This window comes from Bos indicus, chromosome 18, assembly GCF_029378745.1.
Source record: "Bos indicus isolate NIAB-ARS_2022 breed Sahiwal x Tharparkar chromosome 18, NIAB-ARS_B.indTharparkar_mat_pri_1.0, whole genome shotgun sequence".
Lineage (NCBI taxonomy): Eukaryota > Metazoa > Chordata > Mammalia > Artiodactyla > Bovidae > Bos > Bos indicus.
The window spans coordinates 38,253,309-38,266,800 of NC_091777.1; the positions used below are offsets into that span (position 1 = coordinate 38,253,309).

A 13,492-nucleotide genomic window follows, 5' to 3' on the forward strand; every position below is an offset into this window, starting at 1 on the left:
GCACTTTACAGTTCAGAACTGCTGGACACGGCATTTACCCTAGAATATTTTAGCAGCTACCTTGACAGAGAAGTTCCTAAGACAGATCCTAGGAAACATTCAGATCTAAAACAGATTCTCCACTTCTGGAACATTCTGCTTCAGTAGATAAATTTGCTGGACTATCTTTGAAAGAGGACATTTGTGATCATAATTTCATCTGGATGTTTACTCATAGGTCCACTCTTATCAGAAGCGTGATTTTATAGATTTTTATCTGGCTCTATTAACTTTTTCAATATTCATTCATCCAGTCATATGGGCACTTTCTTCCCAAGCAGAGTTAACAGGGCAACAGGTGAGGACACCAGAGACATCAGGGGCCTCATCTCCAGGGTATAGAGGAGCCCCACCCAGACCAGCTCAGTCATCCCAAAACCCACAGAGATGGATCACATACACTGGGGAGACTGGGACAATTAAAATCAACTTTTGTTTAAAATTAGTACCCTGGAACTTGGTATTTTTGTTTTCTTTTCGATAATAAGCCCACTTTAGGTAATGAGATTTTTGCTCTAATCTGAAGGGAAAGAAGAGGGCAATTACTGATTGTTCTGAATTTGATAAATTCCAAATTTGTGATCATTTGGCCTGGTTAAGAGAAATTTTAGATTTCTGTTACCTTTGCACTAAGTTTGTAAATATGGACTGTGACAAAATATTAATATGATGGAGCATTTCTGAACTAAAAGAACAAATACTTTTAGGGGTTTGAGCTAATTAATTGTGATATGCAAGGACTTAACACTTGTTATCTATATATCTTTCCTAAGGTCTTTCAATTTAAAAGTTCTTTTATTTTTGGTGACTTAGGTAATTGTGTATAAAATGTAGTGATAAAACTGCTTTTTTAAATTAAAAAAAATCTAAAATTCAGATGTTTCATAATGAATGAGCTTATTACATAGTTCACATCTATGCATTTATGGAGAGTGAAACATGTTGCCTTGAGTCTATTTGTCAGTAAAAACTTTTAGAACTCCAGTCTTCTGCCTTTGAAAATCTAAATGGTTCAAATTCAGTATGGAGTTGTCAGCTTTAGCAAATAGAAACACAGAACACTGAAATAAATTGGAATTTCAGATAAATAACAATGACTATTTTAGTTTATCTATGTCCCGTATTTGGACATACTTTTACAAGATGTTTGATACGAAATATACTAAATATTTTATTATATTACCTATCTATACTATGTCCTGTATGTTATCTGGTAACTTTAATGAGGGAAAGATTCAGATTGTATTTATTCATCTTCTCTGATGGTTTCATACTAGTTTGCCTATTTAATCAAACCTTCCAAGGTGTCTGTAGTTTAAACAAGGAGCAGAGGAACACCACCCAATCTCATGGAGTGTTTGAACTTGGCCTGTCTCTGACTCGATGAACCATGAAGTAGAAACATGGCACAAGTGACATTTCAGAGGCCATATCACAGACACATCACTTCCCTATCTCCCAGTTACGGGACCTTATTTTTAAATTACAGGTAGTATCTGTATGTACCATGTGCTGTTGATCCAAGTAGAGTTTGGAGACTCCTTCTGAATCCCTGCCCAGGGCCACTCCTTAGCACCTTGGAATTCCACAGGGATTTTATCATTCTAACCTGGACCCACTCCAAACACTCGCCTGGCAATTAAGATTATAGTGATGATGATTCAGGCTTTATGAAGTACTGCCTTGACGGGTAACATAAGAATAGAACTACAGAGCCATAAATGTAGAGAACAAGCATGAAATCAGTGGGAATCTTGGCATCCAGAGAGCATTTAAAAAATCAGCCCTGTCAGTGTCTTTATGATAAAATAGTGTTGACTTTTTTAAAGAGCTCTGCAGCCACCCCAAGCACTGAGGGGTGTAATAATGGTTCTGCTTTTTGTTTCCTCTGTTACCTGTGTATAGGAGCAGAGGAAGGATGGGGATCTTGCTTTTTAGTGTGGTGTTTACCTAGAGATAATAAACTGAAACTCTTTTGCTCACTGTGGTCCCTGAGATAAGCTGTGAAAAGATTTCTGTAATTGGGAAATCGTCAGCATCCTGTGACTTAAAATTTAACATGTGGTGCAAAAACCAGTCAATAGAAAGGAAGGGAAAGGCAAACGGGAACACTTGACAGACAAGCTTTGGATCATCATAGCACTGGATTTTCCACCCCATCCCCGCCAACCCCCAGGTCTTTGGTGGATGAAATGTCAAATGAAACAAGCCCTTTTAATTTTTCTATTAAATCCAGCTTTTAATAACAAGCATCCTGGAAGAGGAACAGATAATATTTGTCTTATGAAATGTAACAGCCGGCTCCCTTCTCGAACACAAACCTGCTCACAGGACTTTATCGTGGGCTCAGGCCTGACAAGTTTGCAAACACTCCAGTTGCCAATTAATTAGATCCAGATGCTTCTTCCAAATAGTTTTCTCACTGTCCCTGCATCCCTTCCCATGGAGGGGATGGTGGAGGAGAGGGAGAGCCACAATCTGCCAAAAGGCCTTTATGTTCCAAGAAGTTCTGCCATGGTTTCTTTATCCTTCTGTGTTTGCTTCATTCATGGTGCATTTGCACTGACCAGCAAGGAGGCATGAAAGGGCAGGTGGATGCCCCTCAGAAACAGCTACTTAGGTCAGATGCAGCATCTGGACCTGAGACAAGCGTGCGTGTCTGCATTTCTTGTCCTTCATGCCTCTGGCCCACTGTCTCGTAAGTTGATCTTGGAAGGATGCATAGACCCAAGAGAAGATCTGAGTGAGGGTAATTCCATCATGGCCCAGTGTCACAGGGCTATTTCCAGCAGTTAGAGTCAGCATCTATCATCAGTGACCTGCCACTGGAGGCCTTGACTTACTTTCGGAAATGGGTTGCGGGGAGAGAAGGGGGCAGAGAAAGGAGAAGAGGAAAATGGAAATAAAGGAGTCCTCTGTGTGTATTGGGAGGGAGGCTGTGAATGGAGAGCCCACCCTCAGTGGCTGTAGTCTCACCCCATTCACAGTGGTCTCTCCAGCTAAGCCCGCCATTGACATCCTGATGCTATTACTGAGACCACTGCAGCTTTCTGTGTTTGATCAACTTGTCCCCATCTGTTTTGGCAACGAGAAATAAGAGGCCCTGGCAGTTACTCCAGGCATCGTGGTAAAAAGCTCAAGCTTTAGTACTGTTTGACAAGGGAAAGGATTGCCTTACCAGCACGTGGTGGTAGTATTTGAAAGTACTTTCCTGTAGAAAATTCCAGGTGCCTTTGCTCTCTGAACGCACAAACCATTTATGAGGCAAAGTTGTCCTCAATTATAGGGGGTCTGTTTTCTTTCTTTCCCTCTTGAAGAAACCTGTTATTCAGTGGGCTGTAAAATGGAAAGTAAAGATCAGAGGTAGTGGAAATCATATAATGTACCTGGGTAGAAACATTAGACCTCTCCCATAAAATGTTAAGGCATTTAGAAATTTTCACCCTATTATTTCACCATGGCCTGTTGGAAGCTTTTCTCCCCCCGGGTCCCTTTGGCCTTGTTCTGGGACATCTTCTCAGATGGATGTTCTCCATGGCTGTATCTATCTGCTTCCTACAGGAGAGAAGCCTGATGAGAAACACTTTGGGTGGTTAAATTTGGTTTTCTTAGTTACGATTGCTTTGGTACAGACTGACATGTTGTATTTCCACTGAGAGCCTCCACAGTGGCTTTGGTTTCCACCTGGCCATCCTGAATGCTGTGATTTTGGGGGGTTTTGTACAGTGGGTAAGGTTTGTTATTTGTTTTATTTTGTCCAGCCTCCAAACTGTCTATCAGACAGTACAGTACTAACAGATTTTTATTTTCCCAAAGCCCCATTTCTCTCTGCCTTCAAGTCTTGCTTCTTTGATTGTGTCAGGAAACCTTTGTTCCCTGGGTACCCTCTGCCTTCTGGGCAGCCCCATCACATCTGTGTTCCTAATGGTTCACCTCCCACTATAGCTGACCGGGCTTCAGGGTTGACCACGCCGTGGGCCCTTCCTCATCCTGCCCATTCTTGAATCATCATCTGTCTCAGTTCACTGAGACCTTCTTAGAGCTAGTCTTGTTTTAAATCAGGTCTTCCAGCAGAGGATGTTCAGCAAGCAGGGCCTGGAGGGTGGATAAAGCCACCCATTCAACATAAGACATCAACCTAGTTTGAATTCAGTCACCTCTCAGAATTCCTTCTTCTGGTCCCTCAATATCATCTTTCCTTTCTTTCTGTCCTCCTTCCTAACCACCTCCGCCCTTTCTCCCAGTAAAGCCCCAGTAGGTTTCTCTCTGGAGAACAATAAGCCCCGGTGTTTGGTGCCCGTCCGGAGCTCAGAGGGAAAGTTGAGGTCAGCGTGGCAGGCTGTACAGCTTTCTTTTGAGGCAAACAGATGGTGAAGGTTAAATGACAGCTCTCTGACTGCCTCTTTTGAAGTAATTGGAGATAATTTGTATTTTGAATCAGAACTTGACCATTGTCAGAAGGGAAGAAGGTTAATATGGAAACGATTTTACATTAGCCCCTGTTTCTTACGCTGCCCCCCTCCCCACTTCTTTCTTTCTCTCCTTCGGATCGGTGTTTCTTTAATCCTTGCTCCAGGCAATTGGTGAGATCCTCTCTGGGCTCCGTGTGCCTCGTTTTAGGCTGTGGCTGTTATGAAAGCCAACAACAGCTTATTAAGGCCAGTGATAATCTCTTCTACTGATGTATTGTTGCTTTCCAGAGGTCCAATTAAGGCCACGCATCGGAAACAAGATCTTGTAAACCTACGGCTTCTTACCTAGGACAGTTTGCAAACAAATGCATAGACTGCTTCCGAACACAGACTGATTTCCTATTGCAGAGAACAGTGTGTCTGCATGAAGAAAGGGACATGCTTGTCTTTCACTGCCTGCCACCTTTCCTCTCCAGACACTTAAAAAAATTTATTTTAATTTCAAAGCCTGGCTTTGGGCCCCACCTCTGATGTGAAGTATCGTATTGTTTACCTCTGAACTGCATCGTCTAACGAATTTAAAGTACTTCCTGAAGTCCCACTCTGGGAGGGAAGGGGAATTAAGCCCCTGAAAAATAAGAAGTGCTTTGCATGTTCTAGAAAAGAGACTTAAGGGAGTAGCCTGTGGGTTTCCCCTCTTCCTATCCCCATCATAAATTTGCCCAGAGCGAGCAGGTTCTTAAAGTAAAAGTGAACTGGGAAAGAAGTTGATATTATTGCCACTTAGGGGAAACCTGGGTAGAAAATACCCTGCCTTTTGGAGGTGGCTATGATATTAATCTAGGCAATTCATAAAGAGCACTATCTGGGGATTGCCAGGAACCAGGGATACTCTGGTGAAGGGCGGGCACATTATCATTTCCTGGTGTACTGGACATTAAGCATCATTTCACAACTGATGAGAATAGGGGCGCCCACTCTGTCATAGACACTGGCCCTCACAGGCTGGCCCAGGAGGTACGGGTTAGGATGCGTAGTCAGTTACGTGCCCATCCCATGTCTGCCAAGTGTCAGCAAGAGGTGGCAAATCTGACCACCAGTTGGGTGAAGATGAAACTCAGTCCTTCTTATACTGGGGTCTGAAAAACAAGAAATTAGCAATACTTTGCTGTAAAAAGAATCTGGATATAATCACTAATATGAGAAAAATATAAGTTTTATTTGACATCGCCACACAAAGTTTTAATCTATAGAATCCAGAGAGAAGGAGCAAAAGCAGAGACTGAAGTCTGTCTACAACATGTTTCAGTGCTATTTGCAACAGAAGTGCCGAAGGCAATATTGTATTTTATTCATATACATCTGGTTTATTATGAAGCACATTTCCCCCCACTAACTTAGAGAAAGAAAAGAAGATATTGTCGTGTTATCCCTGGCTTTTTCTTAACCATCCAAAGTAAAGAAATGGCTGCAAAATCTTTAGAAGCAATTCAAGTACCTCAGTCGCTTTCATCAGATGCTCTCTGTACAAGAAAACGAAAAAAAAAAAATCATTCTATCTTTTTATTTTTACTTTGCTTTAATCTTATTTGATGATGTCTCAACAGGCTGGGACATGCTTTCTTGGATGGCAATTTCACTGCACCATATGTGTCTCTCACGAGATAGCAGAGTGAGATGAATCTTGGCAGGAAGAGAACTAAACACATTGACAAAGAAAAGAAAAAAATTATTTACTTAACTCCCTGTTGCCTGCATACATTTCCCCCCCTTGTACTCTGACTCCCAGTGCAGTAGTTCAGACTTAGTTATAAACAAGTGTGTGAAATGCAGGCCCCCATTTATCACTTTTTCTGATCACTTGCTCTAGTTTTTCTAAAAACCCACATTAAGCATTTCAGTGACTAGATGATGAAGCTTGGTATATGAAAAGAGAAAATCTGGTACCCTGCCTAGACCTCCTGTGTGGGAGGAGTCCCAGGCCTGCCCCTGGAGGCAGCAAAAGCCCCCCTTCTTCTCTCTGTACCTGGTGATGAATTTGGGGGCCTCTGCCATCTAGTCAGAGGGAATCTCTGTTATGTTAGTCACGCTGTCACCGTCTCTCCTTCAAGTTGCTTTGGACTTTGGGTGCCTTCAGGTCATCATAAACTGATTCACATGACTAGTCTGTATAGGATAGCTTTGTCTAATAAATGCCAAATTTATAGGAAGAAATGATTGTAAGTGATAAGGGGGTGACTAATTGGTTTGCAAATGGCTCTGATATAGTTCCATCACTTTCATCATAGGGACCAAGGGCTATTTCAAAGGACAGGCCAGGGTCCTGGTGTCACCTTGGTCATCTTTAGATGGGGAAGGGGGCTTCTTTGCTGTCATGTATTCAGGTCATGGAGGCTAGAGTTCCTGATGACAGTGTTAAAACCCTGAAATATGTATATTTGTACACTGTGTGATGTTTTCAGAGAATAGCCTAGCGACCTTGTTGTGACCTCTAGTGGCCTCTAGTGACATACAGAATAGGGAATGGTACTCAATGAGCTATTTCAAAAATGTATTGAGATTTAAGTGAAATCCAAAACATAAAGATACAAATAAGAAATACTTTTCATCAGCCATCTTTGAGGAAAAATAAAATGCAAAACTTATTTTCCAGGTATCAATCTAAAATGTTTGGAAGTAGTATTTTATGGGGGTAAAATGCCCATGTTTGGTTTTTCATAGGGATGATGAGAGAGAGGAACACCCTGCACTTGTCACCCTTGGGGTCAGATTCACAGGTGGTGTGATTAGGGCAGTTGAGAGAGCATGGCGATGTGTGACAAAGGGTGCTTGAAGAATAAAGTTTCCTGGGAAGATTCAGGCTTGTGAACATAAATGGAATCATGAGAGGATGACTTAGGTCCCAAGAAAAGAAGAGTCACAGTCAGAATTAGCTGCCTTCAGATGTACACACTGACTGGTGTGTTATTTTCCAGGAATCTTGTAGGTCAAAAGATCAGTCTAGAGTAGGACAATTTAAGGTTTTTTTTTTTTTTAAACATACATAAAAAGGAGTGTAAATGCAGCATGACAAACAGGTATCTAATGTTATTTTGCTAATGGACAAAATGCCTTTCTTCTCTCATTTATGCTCAGGTCCTCAGAGAACAGAGTTCAGAGAAAATTCTGTCTTCTAGTTCTCAGAAAAATATCTAAAATTTTAGAGATGTTGCAGAACCCACCCAAACTCTACTGATTTTTCAGCTGGAGTTTTAACTGCAGTGATAAGAATAAGTGTAAATGTGGCGCAGATGCTAATTGCTTTAAATAACAAATTGATTTAATTAATTTAGTGGTGTCCATGTCTTAGGCTTTTCAAGCTTTTGCCTTGGAAATATACATTTGGATCAGGATAGAGTGATTTCTAAATGAAATAGCACAATGTTAGTCAATATTAATTTCATGACTGATTTTTCAGTTACTAATGGTATACTTATTAGATGCTAAAAACATGTATAGGGCATAATAGATAGATATATTTCTCTTAATTGCACACTTTCTTGGCTTTGCAAATTGAAAGGAAGAGGTGGGAAAAATTACCGAAAGCAGGGTGGAGAGAGGTTACTGGCAATGATGTAATTTCCCTTTGGTATCTCGTCCCACTAAAAACTCAAGATTGCCCCATTATAAATACCAGATCAATGCAATTTATTTCTCGAGTTAGGGCTCTAGTTAGAGGTCTATTTGGATGAGATGAGTAAAAGATCCATGACCATGTGCTTTCTCTCTCTCCCTCTCTCCCCATCTCCCCCCAACCACTCACTCTCTCCCTCTTTCTCTCTCTCTCACACACACACACACACATGCACACACAGTCACAGACATATTCAGACTTATCTGTACAGGGATTATTTATATGCTTTCAACAGAAAACATCAAGGTGGAGTTCGGAAATGTTGATGATAGCTGTGCAGATATTATGTACATTGTACACACAATATCAATTGTACATTGAGAGAAAATGAGTTCCCATAACTCCTTGTCTAAACAGCATACCAAAACACAAAACTGCTTAAATCATTCCAAGTCTCCAAATCCACACACACAAAAATCTTATTTTTAAGCTTTAGGAACAGGATAAGATAAAGCAGGGTGTAGGTGTGCTTTAATTTATCCAATTTCTCTGAAATGGATATGAAAATGAGGTAGAGTCTACGCGGTTTGATCAACTGACTTCTTTTAGAAGAAATAATTCTGAATTTTAGCAAGTGCTAAACTGCTTGTTTAGAGGATGTTCCAAACTGCATGAAGAGACAAAGCTTATGAACTCTGGAAAACTCTCTCAGGCCTGGATGATTTGAAGTGGACAATGAGAGCAGGTGAGAATCCGCCTCCTACACTCTTAAACACGGCCCGTGGCTGCGTCCTTGTTTATTGGAAGGGTAGTTAATAGTTCAGTTAACAGATTATCTTGTTAATTAGATTTCTACTTTTAAGACAAAGAAAGATGCATCATTTGGTCAAATTATTAGCCCATTTATACTGACTTTTTTTCCCCCACTTATTGTGGCACACTGACTAGTGTTGGAAGAATAGAGGGTTGCTTCTGTTAGATTCAGTGTTTGATGGTGGGGGCCACTGAAAAATTCCCTCTCATTTTCCCTTCTAGTGTAATATCAGTTAATTCTCAAGAGGAATCCAGACAAGGTGTTAAAACTAGGATAAAAGCATTGTAATACCAGAAAATCTGCTCTGTCAAACCAGAGGCCGCTTTCCTAGTGGGAAAGCAGAAAAAGTAAACAGTAGCAATCTCTCATGTAACAGAAGATTTAGGTATAATTTGTTTAAATAGTAGCAATAATGATTATTAATTCACCCTTTGAATGTTAACAAAGACCTGGTTTTTGTTAGTTTGTGCTTTCGATTCATTTCCAAGCTGAAGTTTGTTTTAGGCTAATGCTGCCATTGATGAGAAATGCAATTATCTTTAACTTCCTACTCCCCCACCCCGCCAAATATATTCGACGTTCAGCAATACAAAATAAAATAATTCCCTTCCAGAGCACTGCTTTGCAAATGTCGTGAGCACACTGGAGTGAATTTTTGTTGAATTCTTCTTTACTTCCCTGGGAAACAATAAGGAATTCTTTTTGTTCTTTGCCACAGAAGGTATAACAAATGGATTTCGAAATACCTGCACTCTATCAGTGGTGCTTAGAAGAAAAAGAAAAATCAAAGCAAGAAATAAAAATCACAAAATGGTAGAGTCTGACCACCACTTTATCCACAATTTGTGCCTGACCTCATTGTTGAAAAATTTGGTGAAGGATCACGGTGGCTAATTTTTCTCCTTTTGATACTATAACATTAGAACTAATTTTAGGTGTATTTTATCCAGTTTGGTGTAAAAGAGTCAGAGTCCCTAAGGGACCTTACCACAGGGACCCGTTGCTTCTCCACGAGGCAGTCCTGTCCTGGGCCTGCTGTCAGCGGAGGCGGGCTCCAGAGCAGGGTCCAGCTTGTCCCGTCAAGTTTATTGTCCACTCCATCAAAGGGCCTAATGGTCAGCAGAGGGGGCTAAATGTGTCCCCCGTGACCTGACATTAACGGAGTGGACTGGTTTAAGTGTTACTGAGGGTGTCTCAGAATGATTTGGACGCCAATACCCGTTTCCCTCAATAAGCCGTCATTTGGGTCATGACTCAATACAGCTTTTCACTGACACGGCCCAGCCCCGAAGTGCTCCTGGGGGACATGGCCTCACCTCCGAGACCAGCAGACAGCAGGGCTGATCAATGCCCTCTGACAACAAGTGAAACAATCACCTTTCCCTCACCCCTCCACCTCTTGGCACTTCCCACCCCGAGCCCGTCTGACCAGCTTGAAAATGATAAAGATAAATTGTTTTATCTAAACATAGAGTCTGACACAGAGAAAAGACAGGAGGAGTGAGGAGAACCGCCCAGTTTGTCGAGAGTCTCAGATTCCAGCTTTTTGCTTCTCATGTAATTTTGATGGGGGAAAAAAAATCAGTCTGTATATCAAATGTAGAGCTCGACTGATCCAGAAGGGGGGAAAAAAAAAGCCTGGAGATGTGGAGGGTATTTTCTTCTCAGCTTTAAGCTGGCCTATAAACATTAGCTTTGTAGGTGTTAGGGAGACACACGGCATTTTCTGTGTTTGGATTGGGATTTTGACAAAACCATATGCATAGGAAATAAATTTAAATTATAAGGTTCTTTAAAAAGCAGAGTATTTTTCAACATAATACTGATGTGAGAAATCTTTAGAAAAGGCTTGAAATACTTTTAAAAAGAAGATTCCCTGCAGAGTTCTAAAATAACCATTTAAACCATTTTTTTTCATTCTTGTTTATTTGGTTTTGAAACAAACCCAAAGAATACAGAAAAATGTACATATTTTCTTGCCATCATGACTGTTGTTTTCTTCATGATATAAAAAAAAAAAAAATTACAAATCTATAATAATGCCCAAGTAAGAATTGTGGTGTATATATATAAATACTTTAAATATTTAAAAAAATATTTCGGAATATTGAAACAAGTGGACTAAAATGTTAAAGAGTTATTTCTATTTACTAATGATAATATCACTTTTCATATGGATTTTAATGTAATATTTCTTTGTGAAATAATTTTAAATCATTTTACTTTAGGCAGAAAAAGAAAAGTAATTCTACTAGATCTAACCTTACACACTCATCTAAGAGTATGATTATTTATGAATATATAAAAGGAAAAAAGTATATCAGAAGAAAATTTCATTTCAGAACATCACTGTTTGAACAGATTTGCAACGTCCCTTTTGCAATTTCTGGGAAGTAACTAAAATTTCATATACAATTTTTTAAAACAAATATCTATTTTAATATTTTGGCTGAGGATATCTGTCTCCACTCATATATTTTCATTTGATTAAGCAAACTGGGAATGTAAATCAATAGGAAAATAGTCACATAGTTTTTTATCCTTGGTAGAGACATAATTTACTAGTGCTTTTTATAACTTGAAGTCTAATTTGTTTAAATAGCAATCCAAAAGCACATTTTATTTACATAATTATTTATGTGAATTATCTTCCTTTCTTGGCCTTATTAATCTTTCTTTTCTCTATTTTGTTTACACCTTCTAGTAGAGTAAATATATTATATATACAGTATTTCGGTGTGTTATTTCAAAATAGTTTATACTATTAGTTGCTTTAAGATGATGTTTAAAAAATGTATATATTTATATAGGTTTATAATAAAAAATTGTATACCAGCTTTAACAACAAATTAACATCTTCCTTTGGGGAAGCACAAATATTTATTATATAATTGCACTTTAAAAACAAAAAAAAGAAAAAGACTAAACACCCAAAGTGTCAAGAGTCAAGCTTAACAAATTTAAAAGCAATGAAATGAAACCCAGTTAAGCACAAAAGGTCTTTTTTGAATTTAGTGAAAAGCTGTTGCAAGAACTAAAGAAGACGAGATCTGTGCCTCCAGTATTCGGTTTATTAGGTCCGATGCTCGTCTTCAAAGGAATATCACAGCCGTGTGGCATTTAAGGATTTAGAGGAATTCTGAGAATTTGAGTGCTTTTTGCCAAAATGGATTCCGTGTGCACTTTAGCCATGAAAACTGATTTAGGACCTTTTATTCACTCTTAGTCCTCCAGCTATATTTGTTCAGTTAGATAACTACAAAATTATCCGTCGGTAAAGGTAGAAAAATCGAGAGATGGGCCTAAACAAAAATTACACATCTTAGCAAAAGAAAAAACAGACTCCTCTGTTTACTGCAAGGAGCCAGGCAGGTGTGGTTACAGAATTGGCCACCAAAATAAGAGGCTGCAAGTTTTCAGATGCTAAAGTAGCATTTGGGTCTGTGTTTATTTGCTCAAAGCGTATTATGATTTTAAGGTAACATTGGACATTATCTGTGTTCAGAAATTCCAAAGTAATCAGGAAAATCAGATTTTATTGCACTTTAGAAATAGTAGTAGCTACAAGAATATGGCTGTGGCATGATCGTAAATGTGTGATGGAAGCACAGAGCTTGGAGCCAGGACATGCCACCAGGACAGACTTGGTTAGTATCCATCCACGACCAATCCATTTCTTGATTCAGGTTTAAATAGGGCATTTTAGACCTAGCCTTCAGATTAAAAGAGCACAAATTCAGCCTTGTAATATGAAAATCAAACCCTATTCTCTATTAGGATCGTCAGCAAGAGCTATTTCATCCATTTCTCACCCACCCTCTGCTCCCTCCTTCTGTCCCTGGATAAAACTGGGTTCTAGGGTTAGGAAGGAAAGTGACAGGAATCTTAAGAGATCTCATTTTGGAATGAGGACTTCTTGTCCCTGGAAGTAAAGGAATAAAGCCAAAGAAAGGAATATTTCAGGAGAGTGGCTGATAGGAGGAAAGTCTGAAGTTTGAATAAAAGTTTTGAAGTAGGATTTAATTTAAGCCAGGGTATTGCTTTCTTTTTATTAGCATTGATTGTGCATAAGACATTGCACAGTTTTTTGTGTGTTTTTTTTTTTTTTCTTTTTTTCCTTTCTTTCAGTCTTTCTACTTTTAATTTAAAGCCAATTTAGTACATGGGACTTGTTCTGTAAATAATAAAAATAGAAGAGTAAAATCGTCCATGTGCAGGAGGGGAGGAAATGGGGGCATGTACCTCACTACAAAGATCACTGAATTTTTAACACAAAGAACAAATCTGTCTATCTGACATTGTCATTAGGACAGAAAGATTTTTTTTTCTTTTTTCCCTTTTTTTTTTTTAATCATTTCAATATAAGAAAAGGACCCCTCTCAAGATAAGGTTGCTGCTTTTGCAGCGCTGGTTATGTTATTATTTTAAGATGTGGTTATATTCTCTGCCTCTTACATTAACAATGGGGGCAGGGGTAGGGGGTGGGTCCGAGGGGCCTGAAATGACAGAATGAGGGACACACAATAGGATGGCCGTGACTCTGAACAAATAAATAAAACATGTGAATCACAGTCTCTGCTCTACCTCCCTCCCCCCTCACCCCCCAACTGTGAT

General features: G+C 39.4%; 1 long non-coding RNA gene across 1 annotated transcript in view; it reads left to right on the forward strand.

The window, feature by feature from the left end:
- Positions 1-13,492, forward strand: part of LOC139177355 (uncharacterized) — a 526,558-nt gene that overhangs the window by 120,802 nt on the left and 392,264 nt on the right. The gene's annotated exons all lie outside the window — the stretch shown is intronic.